The sequence below is a fragment of the Spermophilus citellus genome (assembly GCF_964194105.1).
Source record: "Spermophilus citellus genome assembly, chromosome: 15".
Taxonomy (NCBI): domain Eukaryota; kingdom Metazoa; phylum Chordata; class Mammalia; order Rodentia; family Sciuridae; genus Spermophilus; species Spermophilus citellus.
The window spans coordinates 43595033-43619001 of record NC_138195.1 but is presented as its reverse complement, the minus strand read 5'-3'; the positions used below and the strand labels follow the sequence as shown (position 1 = coordinate 43619001).

Sequence of the window (23969 nt, the reverse complement as noted above, 5' to 3'; positions counted from 1 at the left end):
AACCTGTCAGGTGTTAGAAATTATTTTCTGGCAAAAGTAATAGTATTCAAGATAAATAAATTGGCTAAACTGGCTGAGACTCCACTTGTTTATTGTTCAAAGAGAGTTAAAGACTCTCAAGTAATGGCTGATTTTCACTTAGAGATGGTGCAAATCGCCTTGATGCCCGAGTTAGTGGATCAGTCCTGCCTGTTGAAGGTTATATTTTCCTGAGCAGAACCTTCCTGCGAGGTAATAGATTTCCTAAAGGACACAGAGCTGGGCCTGCACGGATATTACAGAAGAAGTTATATGAACTGGTTTTGTGCTAATAAAGATGTTTTATAGATGGGCAGCAAAATGTGTTCTGAGATCTGTGTTCAAGATAACTTGGCAGGGAGATTCAGAAGCAAATAACCCTTGCCTTTGTGGTTGTGACAGTTGACAGGGGCGCAGAAAGGGGGGCAGGCTAAGTATCACGCACGGCTGACCTGCTTGGGTAAATCCGCATCAGTGCAGCTGGGCACGTGACCCTGTGCCTGTTTTTCCCATCTGTGAAACAATGAGGTTGGGCGGTTTCTATTCGAGCTTTGACAATCTTGGATTATAGAATCCTCACACTTTGCAGATGTAGATCAGATATGGATCAGTTGAAAAATATATCCTAAGTTGCTACTAGGAATCAAGAAAAAATCAAGTCCTGCCCAGGATCTGGGGAGATGCTTCAGATAACATCCACAAGAATTTCTGTCCTATTCCCTTGGGAAGTGGGGGTTGTGGGAAGATGCAACACAGGAAAACACACGTGAAAAGAGTAACGGATGCATCAGATGTGGTGCCTGCTGCAGATCTGGGAGGAGAGCTTCCACGTGGAAGAATCAGCAGGTGCAAAGTCCCTGAGACAGGACACCCTGGAGAGAGCCTGGGGCAGCTGGGAGAGAAGGAGGCGGGGTCAGAGATAGGAAGATGCTTGTAGGCTCTGTGAATGGGCTAGAGGAATTTCCAGTTTAGTACTGCCAGAGGGGGAAGAGGGGGAGGGGGAGGAGGGGGAGGGGGAGGAGGGGGAGGTTGTTTAGCCAGTGAGCTGTTGGGGTGCTTAGGGAAGTTGAATGAGAAGTAAAACAGGCTGTGGTGTCACGGGGTCTCCCTCCACACACCAAGGCTTGTACTGCGTCCTCAGAGGTCAAGTGCGGGAAGAACAAAGAATAAATCATTGGCTTTGACAGATGGGGAGTCATCCGTGACCTTCATAAGACCTTTTTTTTTTTAATAAAATGTGAAATATTTTTATGGCAAATGGGAAATCTGTTTTATTTTTCAAGTTATTGGTTTGCTCTCTTCATACAGATTATTTTTAACTACAGGAGTTGTTAGTAAGGATGAAGCTTGCCAGGCACAGAAGCACAGCCTGTAATCCCAGCAGCTTGGCAGACTGAGGCAGGAGGATCACAAGTTCAAAGCCAGCCTCAGCAACAGCAAGGCGCTAAGCAACTCAGTGAGACCCTGTCTCTAAATAAAATACAAAATAGGGCTGGGGGTGTGGCTCAGTGGTCGAGTGCCCCTGAGTGCCCCAGTACCCCTCAAAAAAGAAAAAAAGAATGAAGCAATTAGTGAATATAGGATTTAGCTGCATGACTCTCAGGGTCCTCTTGGGGTGAAGAGGTAATCGCCGTCATTGAATTGTTTCACTCACACATTTCAAGAATATCTTTGCTTGGGGAGTTGAATCTTTCATTTCCTGGAGGTAGTGACACAGTTCAGGTTTGTTGATCCAAATATGGAAGAAGAATCACCAACAGGGTCAGCAGTTTGCTTCCCCTTAGGGAAAAGGAGCTAAAAAAGAAAAGTGAAGGGAAAGGAGGTGCTCTGGAGCAGACAACTGGTGGCCTCAAGGGTGACATGGAAACAGCTGTGACTCCGAAAGTCTCTTATGCTCTCCTCCGATTTTCTTTCACCTTCACCAACAGGACCCTTTGGGACATCAGCACTTCTGTGGACCTAATGTAAAATACTTGAACTCATTGAAAGTTCACTGAATGAACACAATGGTGGCACGTGGCCCCCAATTCAGGAGGACTTCTGAATGACTTTGTGTTCATTAATCTCGGGGAATAACATCTCTGCGTGTTTACCTCATGGTGGGACATGTGTGTGTGTATGATAGATTAGTTTGTTCTGGAAATAGATAATGTTGGATATGCATCTGGATTTCAGGACACTTTTATAACCCCTGGCTCCCCAGGGCTCTTGAGCCATCAGCTGGGAGCTATTGAAACTTTTCTGCTAAAGACTATTTGGTATAGAACAGACTTTGGGAAGGTATTCCAATACATTATCCTGCAAAAATTTGCAAACCTGTATGCACTGAAAAAGAGTCAGAGGATTATATATTAAAATGGTAACTGTTCATGGCTACCTATGACATTTTGGGGTGATTCATTCACTTTTCTATGTTTTCTGAACTTTCAACAATAACTATTTATCCATTTTGTCAGAAAGCCAAACAAGCAACAACCATGAAATCTTAACAAAAGGCCTCAAGGCCACTATATCAGGAACACAAGGCCACTATATCAGGAACACACCAACAGTCACCCTGGTCCCCTATGAATTTTAAATGTCCTTAACAGTTGTTTTCACTTTTCCTGGGGACCCATTCCTACAAAGTGACATAGGAAATTAAGGAAAATCAAATGTGCATTCTAGTAGCATGGCACTCCATAAAAGCTAAGTTTCTGGCCAGAAAACTTTATTCACATTGCAAAAGTCTCCCTGGAACACTCCTTGAAGTCGTTCCATGGTCCCCTCAGCAGCTGTAGGGCAATTTCATGGCCTCAAAAGATTTCTGAATCTGCCCCACTAACCTCTCTAACCTCCCACAAAACCACTTCCCTCAACAGCCTCTTCCGGCTCCGTCACGGTTCACGGCCATTGTGCTTTGAACCTCTTGGGAGAGTCTAGTCATTCCTCAGAGTCCTCGCTGCTGGAACAAAGGCTCTCCAATTCCCTTAAAGGGATGCTCAGGACTCTGTGTATCCCCAGCATAGATTACAAAGAGAATAAACCCCATTTTTTTTTTTAGTATTTAATTGCAACCTAGATATGTCCTCATCATATAGTTATTCAAAAGTTATATGTCTAAAACATTGTTCATGCAAAAATTAAAGTTAGGTCCAAAAGAAGGCCAAATCAAAACATCTGTATTGAGGGTGCACAGATTTATTTTGGGGGAGGGAGAAGAGTACCTGGGATCGAACTCAGGGGCACTCAACCACTGAGCCACATCCCATCCCTATTTTTCAAATTTTATTTAGAGACAGGGTCTCGCTGAGTTGCTTAGCACCTGTCATTGTTAAGGCTGGTTTTGAACTCCTGTCTCAGCCTCCCAAAACACTGGGATTAAGGTGTGCACCACCAAGCCCAGCCTAGAATTTTTGATAAACCAATGATCTCTGCGTCTGCATCAGGAGGATTATGCAACTCAGCTCAAATGTCAGTTGAGAGTCCAATACTGATTAGAGTTAAAACTTTCATAGAGTTACAGTTATTTCTGCAAAGTTGTAGAAAAATGAGACTAAGGGTTTTGTTTAGAAAAAGAAAAAAAAAAGACCAAATAAGTGTGGGAACTCTTTTATTTATTTATTTATTTTTAATAACAGTACTGGGATCCTGTGCCCTGAACTGAGTGCTTACCAGCTGTTAACATCTCAGGGAACTTGTGTTCCTCCCTGAGAATGTGCTTTGGGAAATGCACATTCCCCCTCAACATGTTCCTAATTCTTTAGGATTTTAATGCAACAAAGTTATACTCTCAGCAATAAAAGAGAATAAAATCATGGCATATGCAGGTAAATGGATGGCGTTGGAGAAGATAATGCTAAGTGAAGTTAGCCAATCCTAAAAATCCAAATGCCGAATGTTTTCTCTGATATAAGGAGGCTGACTCATAGTTGGGTAGGGAAGGAGAGCATGGGAGGAATAGATGAATTCTAGATAGGGCAGAGGGGTAGGAGGGAAAGGGTGGAGGCTGGGGATTAGCAAGGATGGTGGATTGTGATGGATATTGTTAGCCAAAGTACACGTATGAAGACATGAATTGGGTGTCAATACAAATAGAGATATGAAAAATTGTGGTATATGTATGTAATAAGAACTGTAATGCAAAAAAAGTCCATATATAAAGACATGAATTGGTATGAACATACTTTATATACAAAGATGTGAAAAATTTTGCTCTATACGTGTAACAAGAAATGTAATGCATTCCGCTATCGTGTATTTAAAAAAATGAAATCAATTAAATAAAAAAAGAGTTATACTCTCCATATTTAAGAGGAAAGTTAAAGGCAATGATGACTATTTATTTACATTTCGTGCTTGACTTAGCAAAAGTATACAATCTTCTCTGCTATGATTGTCCAACAAGACCTGTCTGCCATCTTCCCCCTTAGGACCCTGCATGGAGTGAGGGTGCACATGGGTGATTTTGAGGCCCAAGGAAACCCAGGACAAGAATGTCCAAACCCTAAATGCTCATTGCTCAGAGGGGCTGCTCACTGAGCGGATTCCCATTTGTGGAGAGCTGCCCCTACAAGCCCTGCTCCCCGGCCCTCTCCCCTCCACTGCCCCGGGAGCTCTGCTCAGAGGCTGACTGCCCCCCGAGGGGGGCACCCCATTGTCTCCTTCCTGCCCTTGGCTGCTGACGCCCCTCCTTGCGGCCCCTACCCCAGGCTGTTTTCACCCCAGTCACTCCAGGGCCACAGTCTTCCTCCTGGCCCAGGTGCCAGCCCTGGGCTTCGTGTCTGTTTCTGGGCCTCCAAAACCCCACAGGGCATCCTGCCTCGTTCTGAGCAGCCAGGACTAAAGGCCCTGACCTAGTGGCCCACCCTGGTCCTAGAGGCCCACTGCGCCTGTCCTCCCTACCCCAACCCTCCTGAGACGTGACCTTGGCAACTGTACAGTGGCTTCCCTCCCACTGAGATCAAGGAGGCCCTGGCCCTCCCTCCTACTGTCCCCTGTGTCTGGGCTGCAAGGCTGCAGTGAGGTTTTCTGGCCTCCATCCCCAGGAGGGGATGCAGTGAGCAGAGGTGGTACCAGCAGGTGGGTGGAGCGCATAGAGGAAGCCCCTTCAGAAAGGGGCTTCTAGGGAGTCCTGGGGACAGTGGCACAGGCTGAACACAGAAAACCAAACTGGAGGGTCCTGGATTTGGCAAGTGGGTGGATCTTACAAAAGATGGTCACTTCAGGCAGAGCTCCTAGGACTGGCAATGGGATCAGGAGGTGACTGAGTCAGCTAGGCCTGTGAGCTTGGTTGGGAGGGGGTGGGCTCTGAAGGCCCACTGTCCCTTGGTGATAGATGGGTTCGAGAGTTGGGGGCTACCTAGGGGATCATGGCACATTAGAGCATAAGGCCGTTTCATCCTATGGTGGGGGAGAGGGGAGAACAGGCCACCTGGCAGTAAGTTCCATAGGATCATAACTTCCCCTTACCGCCCCTCCTTGTGTAGGGGTGAGGTCACACCTCTATGGAAGGGGAGCTGTTTGAGAAGCTGGGGGAGGGTTCTGCTCAAATGGAAAACCGAGAGATGTCCAGGCCTCACTCTGAGGCTCAGTTTCCCAGCCCAGGTGCTTTGGGACTTTTTCACTCCTCAGCAACTCTCTTCAGTGAAATGATGGGGGCCTGCGGCTACACATTCCTGAAGATGGTGTGAGGTGCAGCCGTTCAGCAACCTCACCCGAAGTCCTCCCAGACTCCCCAGCTGTGAGTGTGAGCCCAGACTTCAGGTGCACAGAGGCTGGCCAGGCCTTCCCCAGGGCCACCAGGGGGAGAATCCTTTCTGGGATCCAACCCCTGGACCCCTGAAGGTGCCGGCTCTCTTCCTTCTCAACCTCTCACCCTCTGGATCTCTGGGGTAACAATGAGATAGATGCCCAGGAAAGGTGTCTTCTAGGGTGATCAACCAGACCGAGGGTGGCTCCAGCCATTGGGGACTTTACATTTCTAAATCAGGACAGACCCTAGCACACCAGAACAGTTTGCCTGGGACTGAGGGGTTTCCCGGATGCAGGACTTTAGGTGCCATGACTGGGAAAATCCTGGGCAAAACCAAGCCAATGTGGTCACCCTGGTTCTTTCCATCCTGCCCCCATCTCACAGATGTTCAGAGCGGGGTAGCCTGGGTGACAGGGCCTGGAGCCTACCCCCTCCACGGAAAAGGAGAGAAACAGGAAGGAAAGTGCAGGAAACGTGGGTGAGCTAACTTCCAGCTACCAGAAGGCTGTCCAGCGGAAGGGGAGACACTGATTCCATTGGATTCCCTAAAACAGGGGCCAGACCAATGGGACAGCTCAGGGAGGGTCCAGCCCCCCCCCCCGCCCCATGCACCCAACAACACACAAGGCAACGAAAACACTCAGAGTCAAAAGGGAGATCACGTGACCACTTTACCACATCCAAGCTGACTCTGAGAGAGGATAAGGGATGTTGGTCACCCTCTCAGGACACCAATATTGTCTGTGAAATGGGACATTTCCAGAACTAAATGACTCCCTGCAAGGTGACCAGATGAAGTCACCAAGCACTATGCCCGGAATAAAGTGGGTACTAAAAACAGGGAGTCAAATCTGTCAATGGCTTTCACATGCCTCTGTTCAGCCCCAAGGGTGGGTGCACCAAGAACCAACGTACCTAGGGTGGGGCAGGAGCTCGGGGTCACCACAACAATATACTTCCTCCAGGCCCCGTGTGACCCTGTCTTGGTGTCTGTCCGCAGACTGGCTTTCTTCTCCAGAACTCTAGAGCCATCTTGATCAGTGCTACGAGACAGGCCAGGCAGGTATTTATATGTTCTATTACCAGTGAGAAAACGGAGAGGGTCAGCAATTCCCTCTGGTCACCAAGGAAACTAGAGGTAAGCAAGACTGCACAGAGGGATGCCAGGAGTCCAGGGCTGGGAGGATCTTCAGAAGTCACCGTGTCCAACACCACATGGACAGAGAGAGAAACTGTAGCCAAAAGAGGAGTGGCCTGTGTCCACATTTTCATATTCATGTGCTGTCCTTTTCTTCATTTGTGCTATTATACACGATAATATTTTGTTGGCCAGGCATCATGGTGCATGCCTGTCATCCCAGTGACTCAGGAGGCTGAGGCAGGAGGATCACGAATTCAAAGCCAGCCTCAGTAACCTAGAGAGGCCCTAAGCAACTCAGTGAAACCCTGTCCCTAAATAAAATATAAGAAAGGGCTGGGGATGTGGCTCAATGGTTAAGCACTCCTGAGTTTAATCCCCAGTACCAAAATAATCATAATCATAATCATGATCATTTGTGGTGGTGGTAGTGCTGGGCATGGAGCCTGGGGCCTCACACATGCGAGGCAAGCCCTCTACCACCATGCTACAATCAGTCTTTAAGATGCTTTGTAAAAAGAAAAATATTCTTGTTTTAATTTTCATTACCCTGATGGCTGGTGAGGCTGGGTGTATTTTACCATGATGACTGATCATTCGTAGTTCTGTAAGTTTCCTATTTTTGTTCTTTGCACATTTTCCAATTAAGTAATGGATTCTTGTAAGAGGCCAATGCCGATGACTGACAGGCTGAGAAAATTCCACCGGAGCCTCTCTGCCCATAGAAGAGGGGCCCCTCTAGCTGAGGGGATCCAGGCTGGTCTCCCAGCTTTGACAGAGGAGAGGTCTCAGAACCAGCCACCAGCTGGGGTTGCTTTATTGGGGTGCAGTTAGGCGTCCGAGGAAAGCCACCCAGGAGCTCTGCTGGACAGGATCTTGGGCCAGGCCTGTGTGACTCACACGGGGAGCAGCTGGGTACCCTGGTCATTCCACCTGTCACTTGGGAGGTTAGGGCAGCTGCTTCAGGAAAAGCTGGGTGCTGCTGGGGAAGGGGAGCCTCGGAGGAGTTGGCTGGGCTCCCAGGGCAGCCAGGGGTCTGCTTTCTGTTGCTCTAATAAAATACCCGAGACCCACCATTTTATAAAGAACTGGAGTTTAGTTGACTCATGATTCTGGAGGCTGGAAACGATAGAACTTGGTGCAGGCATCTGCTGAGCATCTGGTGAGGGTCTTATGGTATCATAACATGGCACAGGGCATCACACAGGGGGACTTTCTTCTCCTTATGAAGCCACTGTTGCCACTGGGGGATCAACCCTCAGGACCTCATCTAATCCTAATTATCTCTGGAGGCACCACTTCCAAACACCATCAGCATATGAATGTGGGGATTAGGAACCAACACCTGACCTCTGGGGCCAAACCTTCCAATAATAGCAGGGGCCAAGGACAGGTGCTGGGGGTAAGGAGTGAGGTCTGAACCTGCTCCCTGCTATACAGGAGGCATGTTCAGAAAACATGGATCTCCTGGGGGGGGCCAGGGAAGGTGATGAGCCACAGTGTTCTTCTGTGGGCTGGTGGCCCTAGGACCCCCGCCCCCCAAGAGTGACTTCACTGTTGACCGAATACTTTCACCCCACGTACTAGAACCCTGACCACGCCTAGGTTTATTTGGGTAGTGCCCCCTTCCCTGCTGGATGGTTGAAACAATGAGGGGAAAAGGACCATCTGACCCCAGATGACACCATAGGTTCTGGGAACAGGTAGATGGTCACTAAACAGGGACGCCACGAGTCAGCTGTCCCCTGGGCCATGCAGGCTGACCCTGCTGACAGCCCCACATTAGACTGCAGGGTAGCCTTCCCTGGCTTCTGTCAGCCATCGAGTGGCCTGGGCATTCCACGGAAACCTGGCTGGGTCCCCAGGAGGGGTCCCTCGTCTGCTCCCAGACTTTGAGGTTCCTTTCTACTTCCTGTATTTCCCAACCGGGCATTCCAACTTCCTCTTTCCTGTTCCTGAGCTCAGCTCAGCTACAGAACCTACTTTCTGTCTTGCACACCCAAATCCCTCTCGGCTTTGCCCAGAAAGAAAGTCCCTCTGTTAGCAAAATATAAGTCCCTGTTGGCAACACTGAAGTTGACTTCATTGCTCTTTTATCCTCCCTCATAGGCCACACAGAGCTTTGTGAGGAAAAGAAGACAAAGAGTGTGCCCAGGGTCACCCAGCCCTTTAGAATCCACGCAGGGCCAGTTTCTACCTCCCACAGCCTCAAACTTCCCTCCAAACTATTTTCCCACTCCCTGGGCAAGCAAATGTCCTGCAGCATTTCATAAGGACTGCAGAGACCCCGGCCTGGTCTAGATGTCTTAGAGGGTGGAATTGGGGTGCTGGGGAAAGATTCGCTGTGAGCATCCAGCTAGCCTGCTACTTAGCAGTTAGTGTATTACAAATGCTCTGAGAGGACCTGCCCATTAAAGTCATCTCAGGATTAAGGGAGTCATAGAATTCTTTTAGTAAAGATCCTAATCTTCCTGCAATTTTATTCTTCCTGTGAAGCCAAATCAACTGCTCTAGAATATCCTCTAACTTAGCATTGCTCAGACCATTTTTTTTTTTTTTAAAGATAGGGCCTCCCTATGTTACTCAGGCTGGCTTTGAATTCCTGGGCCCAAGTAATCCTCCTGTCTCAGCCTCTCAAGGAGCTGGGACCACAGGTGTACGTCACCACACCTGTCTTGCTTATACATTATCAGAAATATGTTATAGCCCAGAGTACAGTCAGGTGTCACTTAACGATGGGGGTCTATTCTGAGAATCGTGGTCTCTGGCAATTTCTGTCATTATGCGAACATCATGGAGTGTGCTTACAAGAACTAAGTCGCCTATGACATCAGCGGGTGACATCTTCAAACGGGAGCACCTTCCGTATGTGGCTTGTCATTGACCAAAACGTCAGGACGCAGTGCATGACGGTACATACAAAACACAAAACTGGCTCTTTTTCGTGGTGCCTTGTGGCCATCAGCTGCACCAAGATGAAGCTGATATCTCCTTCCCAGCCACTGGCCGCCAGAAACTGGCTGAAGTGGACAGTCAACGCAAAGCTTGTACTTTTTTGGAGAAGCGGATGGCCATAGAAGTTGCTACTGATGCTCTGGGTGAAGAATGGTTATGTGGTCTGAATCAGTGGTGGGAACGACAGACAAGGTTTCCCCATTAAGCAGGTTATCTGGCCGTGTTCGCCTGTTACTGAGCCAGGGGCATTCCTGTTACAGACCAAGGTGAACTGGAGAGAGAAGGCGCAAATCTGTTCGAGGTTGCACTGTGAATGCCCACCTGAGTGTTCTCAACTTGGTTGTTATTAAAAAAAAAGGAGAGAAGGATATCCCTGGACTTACAGATGCTACTGCACCTCATCAACTGGGACCCAGAAGAGCTCATAGAAGCCGCAAATTTCTCAGTCTCCCTAAGAAAGATGATGCCTGCTAATATCTTGTCAGGAAACCCTTAAACAAGGAAGGTAAGAACCCAGGCCAAAGCTCTGAGGATTGAGCATCTTGTTACCCCGTGTGAACTGCAACACAGGCGCCTGAGTATTGCTCTGAAGAACAGCTTACTGAGAAGAATAAGGAAGAGGCTGCAGAATACTCAAACTTTTGGCCAAGAGAATAAAAGAAGCCAAAGAAAAATGCCAGGACCAGATTGCCAAGAGACACAGGCTGTCCCTCTCTGAGTCCAGTCAAAAATAAGAATTTGTAAGAGTAACAAGTAAATAAGATCAAACCTTTAAAACACACACACACAAAAAAAAAAAAAACAAAAAAAAAAAAACTGAGCAAAACTTGCAGGAAACAAACTCACCCTTAGTGTAAGATGCTTTCTTAGATTTTCAATACCCTCCGTTTTGCCTTGACTCTGGTCCCAACCCCACTAGTCTAATTCAATCAAACTGCTGACAGAATGCCTCCAGAGACTCTACTAGGTCTCTGTCAGCAAACAGGGGAGGCACACCTGGATTCACAACATCTGTTTGTTCAGAAAATAGCCATCATGAAGGAAAAGCTAAACCTTTATAAATCTGGCTCAAGTGAATCCTGAAATTTCCACACTGAGCATGGATTGCATGTGTGCCTTACCCCTGTCCCCACTGCTGGTTCACTCTGGGTGACATAAAGCCCAGATGGGGCAGCTGAGGCTGAGGAGAGCCCCTCCCTCTCCAAGGGCAAGGGCAGGTTTGGGCTTCGCTCTCCTGAGCCACAGCTGAAGGACCAGTGGGAAGAGAGGCAAGCGCTCCTGGACCAGAGGAGGACTGCACTGTGGGTTAATGGCCTGAGCCAGCCAGGGAACCTCTGGGCGCACCTGGAATGGACAGAGGTGAGGAGAGACTGCTTGTCAGAACTGTCCTTGCTGCAGACCCAAGAGACAGACAGAAAAGGATCCTCCAGTATGGGGTGGGGGGTGGGGGATGGGGAAAACCAAAGTAAAGAGAAACCTCACTGTTCAAGAGCACTCAAGGACAGTGGAGGAACAGGTGGACTAGCAGGAAGAGCAGCGGAAGGTTGTGGGAACCCTCCAGAAGGTGTGAGAGGAGTGCACAGAAAGATTCTTGAAGACTAAAAAGCATAGTTTTCAAGTATCTGTTCAACAGAGGACAGCGAGGCTGAGGATTCAGTCAGTGGCCTGGAAGAGAGAGTGTGAGGGAAAGCCCAGGGAGCGCAATCCACAGAGAGGCAGCCGTCAGGAGAGATGTTGAGGACTGATCCGAGCTAAAGTGCTGGCCAACTAACTCAGCTCCCCCCCCCCCCATCTCTGACTCCAAGACAAGGCAAGAGGCCGAGAAATACATTCACTTCCAGCTTCCCCTGCTGCGTGACACAGTTCTGGACACTGAGCCAAAAACTTGCAGAAAGTTCCACCAAAGCCAACACCTGACAACTTCTGTGATTCTTGTTTGAAGTAAGTGAGAACCTATTGGTTCACATCATTCTTTACTCAAACTTTCTGTTACTTGTATCTGCAAACATTTCTAAATAGTGTAAGAAGTAACCATTAAAGATGTGATAGAAAAAATTTACCTGTAGTGAAGAAAACTGTGAGTTTTCAAATTGAAAGGACTCACTGAGTACCAAACATATTTAAATAAAACCAATACTTTTGTAGGGCATGGTGATGTATGCCTGTAATCCCAGTGACTCGGGAGGCTGAGGCAGGAGGATTGCAGATTTGAAGCCAGCCTCAGCAATTCACAAGGATATAAGCAGCCTAGTGAGACCTGTCTCAAAATAAAAAAAAAAAAAATTAAAAATAAAAAGGACTGGGGATGTGACTCAGTGGCTAAGTGTCAGTGGGTTCAGTCCCTGGAAAAGAGAGAGAGAGAGAAGAGAGAGAAGAAGAAGGAGGAGGAGGAGGAGGAGGAAGAGGAAATCCTAAATTCTCAAGATAATGGAGATAAAAGAAAAATCTACAATCTTCCAGCAGAAAGAACAGATTCCTTAAAGAAATGAATAACAAGCAAGCATTAGATTTTTGCATTTTAAAAAATATTTTTAGTTTTAGATGGACATAATACCTTTATTTTATTTATCTTTATGTGGTGCTGAGGATTGAACCCAGTGCCTCACACTTGCTAGGCAACCATTCTACCACTGAGCCACAACCCCAACCCCTAGAGTTTGCATTTTTAACTCTTAAATCTGAAAGATAGGGAAGTAGCATCAATGGATTATTGAGAAGAAATAGCCATGATCCAGGAATCCACATCCTGTCAAGATCTCATTCATTTGAAGGACATTGTTTTTTTTTTTTTTCTTAGATACGTGAAGTTTCGGAGGGAACGCTATGCATGTGCTCACACACACCGGTAGAACACCCAGAACCCAGAAAGTACTCTAACCAAATGGCAATTTAAATCAGAGCAGAGATCTCAAAACAGAGGAACAAAGAGAAATAGTGTGGGCAACTCATAGAGTTAACTCTGAATAGATGCCACCTTGTGACCCAACACTCCCTGTTCTGGGCATATACCCAAATGAAATGAAATGACATCTTATAAAGTTAGCCACACTGACTTGCAGCTTTATTCACAACAGCCTAAGTGGTCTGTCAAAAGATGAGCAGATAAAGAAACTGATATGTACACATGATGGAAGATTATTCAGCCCTAAAAAAGAATGAGATCTTGCTACACAGGGCATGGATGAGCCTGGACAATGTTATGCTTATTGAAATAAGTCAGGCACAGAAAAACAACACAGCATGATCTCTTAAAATAAAATCCAAACATACAGAGATAGAAGACAAAACAGTGGCGAGGAGGGAAAGGAATGGGAAGAATAGTTGAAGGATACAAAGTAGCAAATTTGTAGGATAAACAAGTCTAGAGACCGGAAGGACATGAGGACTACAAGTAATAAAAGTGTATTGTATGTGGGATTTACATTAAAGGAAGAGATTTTAGCTGTTTTGCCAAGGGTGACTGTGAGAGGATAGATGTTAAGTGATAAAATGACCAAAACCTCTCTGTTGAGTCCTCCATGTTCTCTATCTGTGATCAGTAGACCATATGCTGGGGCTTTGCAGCCCTGAGGGTTGAATAGTGATGGTAACAAAACTTAGAGTAAGATATAGATAGGTAGACATGCATGTGTTTATGTATAAGTACTATATATAAATTTTACATATAATTTATATGTGTAAACACACACACACACACACACACACACACACACACACACATGCAAGCTCTTGGAATAAAATATCCATAAAACAAAAAGACTCTACCCTGGGACTAAAGAAGCTACACAATCTCAGCAAAACCCAGGCCTTTGACAGGAGAAGAGGGTGAAGAAGACAAAAGTTTCTAAAAATTTTATTTATCATGCAAAAGAGAGGATAAATACAATGTCTTCATAGAGGAGATGTGGTTATTTGATACTTATATATTAATAAAGAACCAAAGATTTAATTGATGTGGCTAGACACCTCCCAGCAGGTATACCAGAATTTGACCAAAAAGTAAAGGAAGAAAACACATTGCACACATTGCACAAAATAAGGTTTAAGTGTAAAACATAAAGAAGGAGTAAGTATTTCAGTTACAATACAGAATGTGAATGGCATTATTTGACTTTTGTGTGTGTGTGTGTGTGTGTGTGTGTGTGTGTGTGTGTGTGGTGCTGAGGTGGCAACTTTTTAAACCATATAATTATATTGCTGTGATAAAAATTAAATTTAAACCGTTTTGGAGAGTGGAGGGAAAGGGGCGCCCTGGGACCTCGACTCATATCAGAGAGAATATGGATCATCAGATAAACTCGAATTTGAATTTTCTCTCTACTACTTATTTAGTCTTGGGTGATCTAGTCTTTACGTGTGAGTTCTTCCTTTGTAAGAGGAGGCACTGGCTTGAATGACCACAATAGGAGGGGACAGGACCGGCTGCAGCCCGTGTCCCCCTCCACCCACACCGCGGCGCAGGCAGGACATCCGCGCAGATTAACCATCTGCTCCCTGCTCTCCCTTCCTGATTAATATTTGTGGTTTGGGTTTTGTTCCTCCATAAACCATGGGGTGTTTCCATCGTCTCCAGGTAGCTGAGCTGGTATGAGCCACAGCTTGGGAATTTCGAGCAGGAACCAGCAAACTGGTTCTGAGAGTAGGAAGGACAGGTTTCTTCATACCCACACCCACGTATAAAGAGAAAATGCACCTCTTTGTCATCCAACCTGAAAACGGAGAGGCTACAAAAACAAAAACTTGGCGCAAAATTCAAAGGTGTCCGCGAAGGTCTGCTCCCAGGTTTTCACGCCCAGAGCGGAGCCCGGCTTGATGGAGACGGGGGCGGGGCAGGTGTGGACCAACGCGAGGGACGCAGTGGGTTGGTGACCCTGAGTGCCCGGCGATGTTAAGTCCTGCCGGATGAGCGGCAGTCGCCCGGGCGAAAAGGCGTGGATGATGGTCTCCCACCAGGGGCAGAGGGGTGCCTAAACGTAGCTGCAAGCGGGAACCACCTGGGGATCTTCAAAAAGTCCTGCTGCCTGGTCCCACCCCCGCCACCTGACCTCATGGGTCTGGAGCACCAGGCGGGCAGCTGGAGTTTTTCGGTTTCTCCAGGCGGTTCCTACGCGCAGCACGGCCTGGGATGCACGGGTCTCCGTCAGGGCACGAGGGGACAGCCTGGGTAGACCGAATGGGGAGTGGAGGGGGAAAGACAAGCCGGGGAACGGAGAGGAGTTGATGGGCTAGAATCCAGGGTGTAGACTGGCGCAGAGGCAGGGGATGGTGTGGACACGGTGAGGGAGGACAAAACTGAGGCCGATGCCCAGGTTTGAGGCTTGGGTAACTGGGGGCATGGGGTCCACTCTCTGGGATTTAGAACACAGGAGGAAAATGTGGTACGCATGGGAAGACGTGTTGATTGCAGATGTTGTGTGTTTAGTGGTGGCTTGGCTCCATAAATAGTAGCCTTGGCTGCCTCCGCCGCCACCACCACCATCACCATTATCACCACTGTAACCACTGGTTGAGCCCAGGTGGGGAGAGGTTGAGAGGCCCCGGGAAGCTTATGCAGTACAGGATTGAAGCGGTGAGGCCGCCCTCTAGTGTCCGCATCTGTGTACTACAGGCCCCGTTTACTGTCTGCACCCTCCGCAGGGGATGAGGGCCCCTGAGCCCAGGAAATAGCAGGGGCGGAGAGGAGGGTCAGGAATTTGAGAAAGACGTGATTTCCCCTTAACGCTCAGGCCAGGGTATCCCCGTGAGCCCAAGCCTGGCATACTGTGTAAGGGTGTGCTCTGGATGAGCCAGTGTCTCTGCCAAATGTTCACAGGTTGAGGAGGAAGCCCTGAGGAGTCTGGACGTCTGAGCTCCAGCCACAGCACCACCAACTGCTCAGCTGTTGGAGCTTCGATGTCCTGAACAGGCTGAGAGGCTCCAGAGGCCTTTGATGAGCACAGTAGGGCAAGATTAGCATTCTCTGTCCCTCACAGGAGAGACAAGAGGCAGCTCTTAAGTTCTCTGGAAGGTCCTACAAGTGCCAGGGAGGGGCAGAGAGTGCCTGGGAGGCTTCCAGGAGGAGGTGGTGTTCCACTGGGAACTAAAAGGATTAATAAATTGGTACATAAATATTGTCTATGTTAACACATCCCTGGGACATTCAGGAGAAACTTCCACTCACAGAGAAACTCATGGGAAGAGAAGAAAAGGTGTAGTTACCACCTAGGCTTTGTCTGTTGTATCCTCCCAACTGTGTGACCTTGGACAACATACTTAACTTTGCTGAACACATATTCCTATCCATGAAATGGGGATCTAATAAATCAGCAATAGTAAATATGGCTTTAGTCCTATGTGCCAGGCATTACCCTAGCCATTTTACATCCATGCACCAATTTATTCCTCATAGCAATCCTAGATTGTATGGAAGTCCCATTTGACAGGCAAAAGGCAGCACAAGCTGGGCCTGTTGACTCTGTTTGTAATCCCAGTGGCTCTGGAGCTTGAGGCAGGAGGATCACAAGTTCAAAGCCAGCCTCAGCAATTTAGCAAGACCCTGTGTCAAAATTAAATTAAATTAAAAAGGGCTGGGGATGTGGCTCAGTGGTTAAGCACTGGGTTCAATGGCTGATATATTAAAAAAAAATGCAGCACAAACGGGTTATGTAACTCATTCGATCACCAGGCACTGGTTGGCACTCAGTATATAGCTGCTGCTGTGACCACAGAGATGATGTCACTGACTGGGCTGAAACAGGTGAACTCATGGGCAGAACCAAGGAGAGAATTTCAAAAGATGGAAAGTGATGTTCTCCAGCACACATCTAGCATATTTCATGGACATTTGTTTGTGACTATAGCATCTGCCCTCATTGTCCTTGGGGTTTACGTAATGATACCATCTGGGCAAGGAGGGCCAAGGGTTCTTAAAGCTGGCTTCCTCCCATAAGCCCCAGGGACAAAATCCAGCTGGGTCCTAAAAGGAAGAAGGTCCCTCCCCAGCTTCTCTTGCAGTTAGATAGTGCTGGCCAACGGGCTGTAAGGGACATCTACTAAGGGCATCCTGGGGAAGAATGTTCTGCCTAACACAGAGAAACAGAAGCAGAGTTCTGTTCCTCCTTGCTCCCTTCCTGGGATGCGGGTGCTGCATAAGTGGACATGATACTTGGAGTTGTTATAGCCACTTTGTAGCCCTGAGAGGAAATCCAAGAATTATCAAAATTCCCAAAGAGCTTTTGTTATCACTGAGCTGTTTCTCATGCAATCTCCTGCTTCCAGACTTTGTTACTCACAGAAAAAGCATTCCTACGATCACGTCCAAGTGCTTGTTCATTTGTCCGACCATTCACTTGTTTAAAGAGCAAAGAGCATTGAGCATATGCCAGCTGCCAATCACAGCCGGGGTCACAGGGGTGGCAGGGAGGACCCAGCCACAATCAAGACAGACTTGATTCCTGGCTTTGTAGATTTCTTAGCTTAGTAGGACTAAGTGTTATGGGTCAGGATATTAACAGAAAGGGAAGCTCAGGAATATTATTGGAATGTAAAACAAAGATAGTCAACTCAGCTTACATCAGGGAAGTTCTTAAAGGCAGTGATTATCTGGTTAGATGCTCTAATAAAGATACCTCAAAACACAGGGCCTTGAATAAGAGAGAAGTTTGGATGGTTTGTCTCCTTTTTCTTTTTTGCATAACGGCCCTCTTTTCTGTGTTCTGTCCAGGCTCTGCCATTCTCAATGTGACTTCCCCCTGTGGATTCAAGATGGCCACTCCTGCTGTTGCCACTGCCCAGCCAGGAGGAGGCCAGGAGCGTGGATGATGGATGATCCCTTCCCTTTCTAAAGATGAAAGTTGAAAGCTGTGTGCATCATTCTGCCCACATCCCATTGGCCAGATCTTAGTCATGTGAACCACTTTCCCATGGAGTCTGGGAAATGTAGTCTTTAGCTGGTCAGAGAGGTTCTATTAAAAAAGGAAGGAAAGGAAGGAAGGAAGGAAGGAAGGAAGGAAGGAAGGAAGGAAGGAAGGAAGGAAGGAAGGAAGGAAGGAAGGAAGGAGGGAAAGTGGCTCCAGAGGGACACTTAGCAGTCACAGCTGTAAAAGACTGGGACAATTTTCCTCCTAGCCCTGAGAGCAGTGAGGAGTCATGGAAGGACTTTAGCAGAGGTGCCAGGTCATGACATGATTCTATACCTAGAGGATCCAAAAAACTCTGCCAGAAAGCTTCTAGAATTAATAAACGAATTCAGCAAAGTAACAGGATATAAGATCAATATCCATTAATCAAAGGCATTTCTAAACATCAGTGAAAGAGAAATTAGGAAAACTACCCCATTCACAATAGCCTCAAAAAATGTACTTGGGAATAAATTTAACAAAAGAAGTGAAAGACCTCTACAATTAAAACTACAGAACACTAAAGAAAGAAATTGAAGAAGATCTTAGAACATGGAAAATGTCCATGCTCTTAGATAGGCAGAATCAATATTGTCAAAATGGCCATACTACCCATTGAATCTATACAGATTCAATGTGATTCCAATTACAATCCCAATGTCATTCCTTATAGAAATAGGAAAAGCAATCATGAAATTCATTTGGAAAAAATAAAAGACCCAGAATAGCCAAAGCAATCCTTAGCAAGAAAAGTAAAGCAGGAGGCATCACAATATCAGACCTTAAATTATACTACAAAGCCATAGTAACAAAACCAGCATGGTATTGGTACCAAAATAGAGATGTAGACCAGAACAAAAGACACAGAGATACACCCACATAAATACAGTTAGACAAAGGCACCAAAAACATACTGTGGAGAAAAGATAGGTTCTTCAACAAATGGTGCTGGGAAAACTGGAAATCCATATGCAGCAAAATGAAACTAAACCCCTATCTATTACCATGCACAAAACTCAACTCAAAGTGGATCAAGGACCTAGAAATTAAAACAGAGACCCTACGCCTAATAGAAGAAAAAGTAGGCCCAAATCTTCATCATGTCAGATTAGGCCCCGGCATCCTTAACAAAACGCCTAAAGCGCAAGAAATAAAATCAAGAATCAATAAATGGGATGGACTCAAACTAAAAAGCTTCTTCTCAGCGAAAGAAGCAATCAATAAGGTGAAGACAGAGCCTACATTTGGGGAGCAAATTTTTGCTACACGCACATCAGATAGAACACTCATCACCAGGATATATAAAGAACTCAAAAAACTTCACACCAAAAAACCAAAAAACCCAATCAATAAGTGGGCTAAGGAGCTGAACAGACACTTCTCAGAAGAAGATATGCAAGCGATCAACAAATGTATGAAAAAATGTTCAACATCTCTAGCAATTAGAGAAATGCAAATCAAAACTACTCTAAGATTTCATCTCACTCCAGTCAGAATGACAATTATCAAGAATATAAGAAACAGTAAGTGTTAGCAAGGATGTGGGGGAACAGGCACACTCGTACATTGCTGATGAGACTATAAATTGGTGTGACCACTCTAGAAAGCAGTTTGGATACTCCTTAGAAAACTTGGAATGGAACCACCATTTGACCCAGATATCCTTCTCCTCTGTCTATACCCAAAGGACTTTAAAAAAGCATACTACAGGGACACAGCCACATCAATGTTTACAGCAGCACAATTCACAATAGCTAAACTGTGGAACCAACCTGGATGCCTTTCAATGGATGAATGGATAAAGAAATTGTGGTATATATATATATCATGGAATATTACTCAGCATTAAAAGAGAATAAAATTATGGCATTTGCAGATAAATTGATGGAGCTGGAGAATATCATGCTAAGCGAAATAAGCCAATCCCGCGAAACCAGGGGCCAAATGTTTTCTCTGATAAGTGGATGCTGATCCATAATGGGGGGGGGGCATGAGACAAGTTGATGGGGCAAAGGGAAGGGGGTTAGGGAAGGGGGGGAGGAGGTAGGAACAATGGTGGAATGAGACAGTCTTCATTACCTTGGGTACATGTATGATTGCACGAATGGTGTGACTCTACTTCATGTACAACCAGAAAAGTGAGAAATTCCGCTCCATTTGTGTACGATGAATCAGAGAGCTCCCTACTGTCATGTATAACTGATTGGAACTAATAAAGAAAAAAAGGGGGCTGGGGATGTGGCTCAAGCGGTAGCGCGCTTGCCTGGCATGCGTGCGGTCCGGGTTCGATCCTCAGCACCACATACCAACAAGGATGTTGTGTCTGCCGAGAACTAAAAATAAATATTAAAAATTCTCTCTCTCTCTCTCTCTCTCTCTCTCTCTCTCTCTCTCTCTCTCTCTCTCTCTCTCCTCTCTCACTCTCTCTTAAAAAAAAAAGAGGAAAAAAAAAAAGAAAAAAAGGGCCAGTTCAGATTTATGTCTTGGAAAGATCCTTGTGGCAGCCATGAGGATGGAATGAAGGGGAGAAAATAACACAAAGGCTGGCTCTAAGGAAGCTATCTGGAAAATCTATTGATATACTGACCTGGACCAGATGGGAGTAGAGAGGAGGGCCCATGGATCCAGGCATAATTTGTGCCAATGAAAAACTATATCACAGCTACTCCTCGGGAGGCTGATGCAGGAGGATCGCAAGTTCTAGGCCAGCCTCAGCAACTTAGTGAGACCGTGTTTCCAATTTAAAAATAAAAAGGGCTGGGGGTGTTGCTCAGTGGTTAAGTGCTGAAAGTGCTATTTGAGGGGGTCTGGAAGAAGTAGTATAGTGACTGCCAACAGAGTCACAGAAGGAGCATTCAAAGTGCCCCCCCTTCCCCGCCAACCAGCCTTGCTCTCCTCTCCAGCCTGAGACAGGAGGTGGATATTCCGATTGCTATCATATGCACTTAGCTTCAGTTTTTCCTGCCTTGCTTTGCCACACTTGAAGAAAGGAATGCAAATATATATATATTTTTTTTTTAGTTCTTAAGAAGGTTCTAAGATTAAAGTTCTCCACACCCAGGAAGAAATGTTTTGAATGCTTTTTTTTTTTTTCTTTTGCAGGAGGGTGGGGTGGGGGAAGGGTTGCCAGTGTTGAGGGTGCTATCAGAATCCTGTGAAAAAACAGGAAGGGCTGGGTAGTGGCCCCCACCTGGAACCCCAAGCATTCATGGGGCTGAGGCAGGAGGATTGCAAGTTTGAGGCCAGCCTCAGCAACTTAGCAAGATCCTCAGCAACTTAGTGAGACCTTGTCTCAAGATTTGAAAAATTGCTAAAAGGGCTGGGATGTAGCTCAGTGGTAAAGACCTCTGGGTTCAATCTCCAGTCAAAAAAAAAAAAAAAAAAAAGCAAACAAATAAAAAACCAAGAACATGAAGGGTGGTGAGTTTGGAGGAAGGCTAAGCTTTTTATGGCTGTGGGCCTTCCTAGAGAGGGCAAGGAAAGAAGACCATGGGGCCAGGAGAAGAGGGTGTGCAGTCCCTGTTCCTTCAGGGCCCTGGACAAACGGTCATGGTGTTGGGGAAAGGGTCAGGTTCTGGAAACACGGGCCTCAGGGCCCACTTCCCAGCTGAGCCCCAAATTGCTGGGCCCCAGGCATGTCTCAGAAACAGTCCCCCAACGTCTAGAACCCTGAAGACAGGGACCTGAGGTGTCCCCTTGAAGAAACCAAATGAAGACCTGACCCTCGGGCCTTGGCAGTATGGACACCCCCAGGCAGTGGCCAGTGGGCCCCAGGGGGACAGGCTGGGTCTTCCCACCAGCTCAGCTCAACAAGACAGAGACTCAGAGGAGATGAAGCTGACTTTGCTGAATAAGAAAATGGGAACTTTCCTGTCCCCTGCCCCTCTCCCACATTTGGAACTGAGATTTCTACTCGCTCCATCTCCCGTTCCTTTCTGGCAGGACTCCTCTACTCCAGCCAGGCTGTCCTGACCTGTCATTCCCATGTCCCCTCCTCTGTGACCTCCAGGAGCCACTTCATACCAACCCAGTCCCCGCTGCCTGCAGCCCCCAGAGGCCTCTCCCACCCTCCCCTGAAGCTAGAGGATCCCAACATCACCAGTGGACAGAAGGACATGAGCCTCTGGCGAGGCTGGGACTCGGCTCGTGGAGATAAGGGATGTGACCCTTCCTCCCAGCTCTGGGCTGATGGCCTCCACACCCGGTCAGGGAGCAGCAGGCCACAGGCCAGGGCCGGCTCCGTGGGCAGAGGGCTTTGTTCACCCTTTTTCCTCATTCGGTGCCACATTGGCCAACACCCTGGGCAGCACCAAGTCCCCTCTGCCTGCAACACCCAAGCTGCTTCTGCGATGACCCCGTTACCCACCCAGCAAGTGGGTGTCGGGGCGCTTCCCCCACTTCCTCCTCCACCTGCCATAGAAGGGCAGATTTTGCAGGAGCCCCATGTTGAGAAATGAAGGCGTTTTGTGTTGAAAGCCTCTGAGCTCTGTGTACACCAGGCCCGGCAGATGTAAACACCCGGCCTGTCTTCTCCAGCCAGATAAACTCAGGCTTTCAGGGCGAGCGCTGCCCAACGCACTCTTGGTGTTTAAAGAAGATGTCAGCAGCAGCCAGTGCACTTGGCAGAGAGGCTGGTTCTCTGTCTCCCAGCTTAGGTCCCAAATTCAGGGCCACCCGATGCCCAGGTCAATGGGCACAGAGCTCATGTCCTAAAGGAACCAGCCTGGGATCTTGTGGCTTATAGATAAAGTCAGGGGCCATCCGTGAGTAATAAATCCACACGTGTTACAGAGACCCTGGCCTCCTCCTCCAGTACCCTGCCCACTTATCCAGAGGTGTTCTTTTATATCAAGCTCTAGATCCTGTGAAAATAAGAAAGATGATTCCCCCACCCTGGGCAGGGCGATATTTTAAACTTTACTCATCATTTGTTATTCATGTATTCACCTTACATTTATTGAGCACCTATTATGTGCCAGTGAACCAGGCATTACACAGCTCTGCCCACTCAAAGTTGACTAAAACTAGCCATTAGGGCTAGTCCCGTTAGTTTAAGACTTTCATGCCTGTGTCCATGTCTATACCTATACGTGTGTGTATGGACAGATAACACATGCTGTGTACCTGAATTCCCCATCCTTCACTTTATTTTAAATCTTATTAATTATTTTCATTTAACCAACATTTATAGGACATCAGATGTCACAGGTTGCCCTTCTAGACACTGGGTACCACAAGATAATCTGGACCCAGAGGAGGCTCCTTCAGTGTGACAGAGGGGATTTTGGTAGGACTTCAGAGGGAGGAGGTTGACAGACCCATTGAAGCCGGGCAGGACTAAGGAACACAATCCATGAAGTGGGGCCTGCCTCCCTGGGGACAGCACTTAGGCAAACTGTCGCTCTGGGGAGGGGGCATTCATAGCTCTTCTCTAAATGAAGAGCCAAGTTGGGGCTCTGGGTCCTGGAATGTTAAGGATCCAAAAAATATCAAAAGAAAAAAAAAAGCGAATTGAGGGAACCCACACAGGCCATGACTCTTTGTCCACAGTGTAAGGAATTTGAGGGAAAAAATCAAAACCAAGTGACCTCCTCCCACCTGCTATCACCTTCATTCCATGGAAGAGAGTGCATTTTAACCCAAATGTAGGAATGACAAAGATAGCCTCAGAATGAATACCCTGGCCTATGAAGCTGAGTCGAAGCTCAGCACATGGTCCTGATGCTCATTTTTGCCTCTGTGTGAGTCAGCTTTCCGTCACTGACAAAAGACCCGAGAAAATCAACCTCAGGAGGAAAGGGTTATTTGGGCTCATGGTTTCAGAAGGTTTGGTCCATGGTTGGCTGGTTCCACTGCTTTAGGCCTGAAGGGAGGAGGAACATCGTGGGGGGAGGTGTGGTGGAGAAAAGTTGCTCATCTCTGGAGGCCAGGAGGGAGAGAGGGAGTGAGAGAGGGAGAGGGGGAGGGGGGAGAGGGGGAGGGGGAGGAGGGGAGAGGGAGTGAGAGAGGGAGAGGGGGAGGGGGGAGAGGGGGGAAGGGGAGGAGGGGAGAGGGGGAGAGAGGGAGGAGGGGAGAGGGGAGAGGGGGAGAGAGGGAGGAGGGGAGAGGGGAGGGGGGAGAGGGGAGGAGGGGAGAGGGGGAGAGGGGAGGAGGAGAGAGGGGGAGAGGAGGAGAGGGGGGAGGAGGGGAGAGGGGGAGAGGGGAGGAGGAGAGAGGGGGGAGGGGGAGGAGGGGAGAGGGGGAGAGG

At 47.3% G+C, this 23969-nt stretch overlaps 1 protein-coding gene and 1 pseudogene across 2 annotated transcripts in view; one reads left to right on the top strand and one right to left on the bottom strand.

Annotated features, from left to right (window-relative positions):
• Positions 1 to 23969, bottom strand: part of HK1 (hexokinase 1) — a 282452-nt gene that overhangs the window by 174620 nt on the left and 83863 nt on the right. The gene's annotated exons all lie outside the window — the stretch shown is intronic.
• LOC308634393 (small ribosomal subunit protein eS6-like) lies at positions 9797 to 10579 on the top strand (annotated as a pseudogene). The gene is made up of 2 exons: positions 9797 to 9802; positions 9856 to 10579. The product of its transcript is annotated as a small ribosomal subunit protein eS6-like (transcript).